Source organism: Cricetulus griseus, assembly GCF_003668045.3.
Source record: "Cricetulus griseus strain 17A/GY chromosome 1 unlocalized genomic scaffold, alternate assembly CriGri-PICRH-1.0 chr1_1, whole genome shotgun sequence".
NCBI classification, from domain to species: domain Eukaryota; kingdom Metazoa; phylum Chordata; class Mammalia; order Rodentia; family Cricetidae; genus Cricetulus; species Cricetulus griseus.
Window position 1 is genome coordinate 76249536 of NW_023276807.1, and position 6000 is coordinate 76255535.

Sequence of the window (6000 nt, forward strand, 5' to 3'; positions counted from 1 at the left end):
GAGAGAATTAATGGAAAAGGACAGAAGTCGGGGAGGGGCAGCGGGAGGGGAGAGAGCAGCAGTGAGACACTAAGGGAAGACAGGAACCACAGGGCTTCCCTCAAGCTCCACCTTGGTCATCCATTCCAAGGTCACTGTATTCTTACTGCTGTCATTTGTGGTCTATTTCTATTTAGTTTTCACTCTTATAAATGAGAAGTGCTGGCAACCTCACCCAGGATCAGGCCTGCCCCAGGTATGCACTGAGTTACTTCCCCAAATGTGAGGATTTGATAACTATGTTATCAACCTTCTAAGTTGGTTCTCTTCCCCCCTTAACCCTTTCCTAGCCTTGCTCTGAACCCAAGTGGGTCTGGACACCTGCCAAACCCTTCCTTGGCTCCTGGAGTCTCCTGGACCAACAGCTCATCAGGAGGTGTCCCACATCTCTGCCATGATTTTTGTATTAACAACCCATGACCCTGGGAGCAGCATTATCCTCTCACAGAGAACCACCCTTCAAACTTGTCTTTTCAGATTATTTTTTGTTTAATTGACTTAAATAAATTATAGATTTCCACACGCCCCCCCCCCCTTTTATGTTGTGGAATTCTATTTTTCTTTCTTTGTGTTTTTTCTCTTGATTAAAAATTAGAAACAAGATTCTTTAACATGTCAATTCCAGTTCCCTCTCCCTCCCCTCCTCATCGTTCCCCCAGGGATCCACTATAGCAACCCCTTTCTGCTCCCCAGGGAGGGTGAGGCCTTCCATGGGGATCTTCAAAGTTTGTCACATCATTTGGAGCATGGCCTAGGCCCTCCTCCGTGTGTCCAGGCTGAGGGAGTATCCCTCTATGTGGCGTGGGCTCCCAAAGTCCATTTGTGTACTAGGGGTAAATATTGATCCACTATCAGTGGCCCCATAGATTGCTTGGATCTCCAAATTGACCTCCTCAGCCAGGAGGTCTGGAACAGTCCTATGCTAGTTTCCCAGATATCAGTCTGGGTTCTATGAGCAACCCCTGGTTCAGGTCAGCTGTTTCTGTGGGTTTCTCTAGCCTGGTCTTGGCCCCTTTGCTCATCACTCCTCCCTCTCTGCAACTGGATTCCAGAGTTCAGCTGATTCCATCAGCTACTGGATGAAGGCTATAGGATAGCGTATAAGGGAGTCATCAATCTCATTATCAGAGAAGGGAATTTAAGGTAGCCTCTGGACTATTGCTTAGTCAAATTTGTAGATCTCCAGACATTTCCCTAGTGCCAGAATTCTCATTAAACCTATAATGGCTCCCTCTACTATGGTATCCATTCTCCTACAACTTTCATTGTATTTACAACTGAATGAAATTCTACCACATACATATACTGAAGCGACTAAGGCAAAGCCATCTTACCTGACTCCATTTTGGTCAGCTCAGACACTTCTCAGCCCTCTGCCCCACAGCAGTGATGTCTGCCTTGGAAACACATTTGGGATTTGCCTGACCACCCTGGTCCAGTTGAATTAACCAAAATAATTAGTGATATATGAACTTAAAGTATCCAAAGAAGGTTTAAGTCAAAAGTACTTGTCATGTTGTGCCTGAAATAACTATGTTCTGTCAAAACAAATGGTGCAAGGTCACTCTTCTCATCATCCAATATCAGTGAAATTGTAGGTTTCACCTGGAAATGGCTATACCTCTGACCTTCTGCACCAGGAGGCTTTGAGGCATGAGCCCACTCTCAGTCAATGGCCAAAACTAAAGGATTTATATAAGCTTAATTGTCTAAATTATGTGGTGGTCGGTTCCTTCCTCACATGGATTTATTATATATTTATTACACATTTCCATTGTGTTCATCACCAGTGCCATCTTACCCTGAACATGAGGCTCTTTCCTTTTCTTGTGTATGACTAGAGCAGCAGTGAACACAGATGGGTAGGGTATCTCTGTAATAGGGGACAGAGGGCTTTGGATACCTGCGGTGGCAGGAAATCTTCTCCAGCTACACACTTGACAGGGGCATAATAGCCAGAATACAGAAAAACCTGAACCCATATATTAAGGAAGCAAATGATACAATAAAAAATAGGCTAGGGAACTCAACAGAGAGTTCCAACAGAAGAAACACACACACACACACACACACACACACACACACAGAGAGAGAGAGAGAGAGAGAGAGAGAGAGAGAGAGAGAGAGAGAGAAAAAGAAAAAACCCCAATGGTTAATAAATATTTTTTATCCTGAGGATTTGTCAATTAACAATTTGAGGTCTGTTTCACCCCAATCAGAATGAATATCATTGTGAAAACAAATGACAACAAACAATGATGAGGATGAGGATGAGGATGAGGATGAGGATGAGGATGAGGATGAAGGGGGCACTTACTCTCTGTTGGTGGAAGTGTAAACAGGTACAGGTGCTGTTGAAAGCATGTGGAAATTGCTCAGGGACTCTAAATAGAACTACAGTGTAAGTGAGTATATCCTGGTGGCCAATTCTGTCCTATTGATATGCACATCTATGTCTGTACCAGCACTGTCCTGTTTTTAATACTATTGTATGGCTCTGTTGTATGTCTTAAAATATAGCATGAGGATGTCTCCAGAATTAGTATTTCTTGCTCACATCTGCTTTGGAGTTCAGGGGTCTTTTATGCTTCAGTATAATAATCTTAGCATGTTTTTTCTATGTGTGTGAAGATGGAATTTTAATGGAGATCACATTGATAAGTTTTGTTTGTTTGTAGAACTACCAATTTCAAAACAGTACATTTTCCTATCTGTGTGCATGGGAGGTCTTCCTTCTGGGATCTTCCTCAATTCTTTTGTCAGTGGCTTGATGTTTAGTTGTGGCCATCATTCATTTTCTTGGTTAGGTTTGTTCCAAGGTATTTTGTTGCTCTTGAAGCTGCTGTGGTTAATATTTTATCCTTGATTTCTTTCTCAGTCTGTTTGGCATTGGCTTTAGGAAAGCTCTTGATTTCTCTGTGTTGTTTTGTACCCCAGCACTTTCCCTAAGTTGTTTATGAGCTCTAAGAATCTTCTGGTGGAGTCTTTAGAGTCTGTTATGTGTGGGCTCCTGTTATGTGCATATAAGGACACTTTGACTTCTCCCTTCCTGTGTGTCTCTTTCTCTTGTCTTCCCACTTTAGTTAAGATCTCAGGCACTGTGGGTTTTACCAGCCTGGTCTTGAGCCCTTTGCTTATCACTCCTCCTTCTCTGCAACTGGATTTCAGTTCGGTTCAGTGTTTGGCTGTTGCTGTCTGATTCTACTTCCATCAGATGCTGGATGAAGGCTATAGGATAGCATTTAACATAGTCATCAATCTCATTATTGGGGAGGGCATTTAAGGTAGCCTCTCCTCTGTTGCTTAGATTGTTAGTTGGTGTCATCCTTGTAGATCTCCATACATTTCCCTAGTATGTGATTTCTCATTAAACCTATAATGGCTCCCTCTATTATGGTATCTCTTATCTTGCTCTCCTCTACTTTTCCACCAACTCAACCTTCCTGCTCTCTCATGCCCTCCTCACCCCTCTTCTTCAACCTTTCTCATTCTCCTAGCTTTGTCTCCCCTCCCCACACGCTCCCAATTTGCTCAGGAGATACTGTCCCTTTCCCCTTCTCCAGGGGACCATGTATGTCTCTCTTAGAGTCCTCCTGGTTGCCTAGCTTCTCTGGCTGTGTGGACTGTATGCTGATAATCCTTTGCACTATGTCTAAATTCCATATATGAGTGAGTACATACCATGTTTGTCTTTTTGTGACTGGGTTACCTCTCTCAGAATGGTACTTTCATTCATTTGCCTGCAAATTTCAAGATTCCGTTGTTTTTTTCCCACTGAGTAGTACTCCATTTTCTCTATCAATTCTTCAGTTGAGAGGCATCTAGGTGGCTTCCAGGTTCTGGCTATTACAAATAATGCTGCTATGAACATGGTTTAATAGATGTCCTTGTTGTATGAATGTGCTCCTTTTGGGTATATGCCTAAGAGTGGAATTTCTGGATCTTGTGGTACTGATTCACATTTTTTTGAGGAATTGCCATACTGATTTCCAAAGCAGCTGTAGGAGTTGGCACTCCCACCAGCAGTGGAGGAGTGTTCCACTTTCTCTACATCTTCTCCAGCACACACTGTCATTGGTGTTTTAATTTTAGCCATTTGGACAGGAGTAAGATGGTATCTCAGAGTAAAGGGGGAACTCTTGGTCCCTAGACAGATAGCGGGGAAACTAGCATGGGACTGATCCAGACCCCATGAACGTGAGAGTCAGTGAGGAGACCTCAGAAATTTATGGGGCCTTTTATAGTAGATCACTACTTATCCCTAGCATAGGAATGGACTTTGGGATCCCATTCCACATAGAGGGATACTCCCTGAGCCTAGACACATGGGGGAGGGCTTAGGCCCTATCCCAAAGGATATGACAGACTCTGAAGATCCCCATGGAAGGCCTCACCCTCCCTGGGGAGCAGAAAGGGTATGGGATAGGTAGGATGTTAGTTGGGGAGGGCAGAGGAAGAGGGGAGGGAAAGGGAACTGGGAGTGACATGTAAAATAATCCTGTTTCTAATTTCAATAAAAAAATAAAAGATCTCAGGCACTGAACTAAATAGGACTGGAGAGTGTAGACTACCTGGGGTTTATCCTGATCTCAGCAGAAATGCCTTGAGTTTTTTTCAATGTGTCCTGATGTTGACTACAGTTCATTAATTCTGTATCATGCTGGGATATGTTTCCTTCATTCCTATTCTCTTCAGGGTTGTTTTCATGAAAGGGTGTTGGTTTTGTCAAGGTCCTTTCCTACACCTATTGAAATGATCATGTGATTTTTGTCATTGAGATTTTTTATACAATGTATTACATTTATAGATTTGTGTATGTGTCTCTAGAATAAAACCAGGTCAATCATGTTGAACAATTGTTTTCATGTGTTCTTGAAATCAGTTTGCAGGTATTTTATGGAGAATGTCTATGTTCCCCAAGATTTTTTATATTGCTCTGCTTTTGTCTACTGTGGGTATCAGGATAACACCAGCTTCATAAAATGACTGAGGACATATTCCTTCCTTTTCTACTTCAGGAAATCACTTGAGAAAACTTACTTTTAGTTCTACTTTGAATGCCTGGTAGAATTCTACCCTGAATCTGTCTGAGCCTGGACTTTTGGGGTTGGTGAGTTACCACTTCCATCCCATTTATATTCTTTGTCTCATCTGTATTTATCTTTGTTAGATCATATATGTCTAGAAAATCATTAGTATCATTTGGGGTTTCCCCACTTTAGAATATAAGTTTATAAGATCTGCCTTTATTGTTGTGAGGCATTCACCAGAGGAGACTGCTCAGACATGGGTTTAAGCCAATAGAAAGTCTTTATTAACGAGCAAGTAAATACACTGAGTGTTCAGAATCCCAATGTATCTCTGAGACTTTCTTAGGGTGAACTTTTAAGCACACACACACACACACACACACACACACACACTCGTATGCACGCACGTACAAAAAAATATCTTCTGGGTTGACATACTTAACAAGAACAGTTCACCAGAAGCACAACTGTAGAAGCTAAAAAGCAAGGCTAGTACATTTTGAGACTTTCCCAGAACTATGTAGACTTCTATGTATTAGGCCTTTGTTTTAATTTTGTCAGGTGGTGCTGTCTATGTGCTCAGTTCTACAGCCTGAATGGCACTTCCATCATGGAGTCATCTGTGCTAAGATCTGGGGACTTGTTACATTGTCCACTGGTCTTAGTGAATGAATCAAATCATGTATTCATCCTGTTTTAGTTTAAGATGAAGGGCCCTGCTGTTAATCCAATCAGAAAGAGAACTAAAGTCCCAGTCAGTGCTGACAGCTGAGTAGTTAGCCAGGGGGACTAAGAGAACAGAGAATGGTACCAATTATTTCTCCAACCTTGGCAAGGTTTTTTAAAGTTAAAGATCAATAGAAGCAAAAGGGTTCTCCCAAAGCCATATATAGTTTCCTTTATCTCATGAGAAGCTTAAGCCTCTCCAATT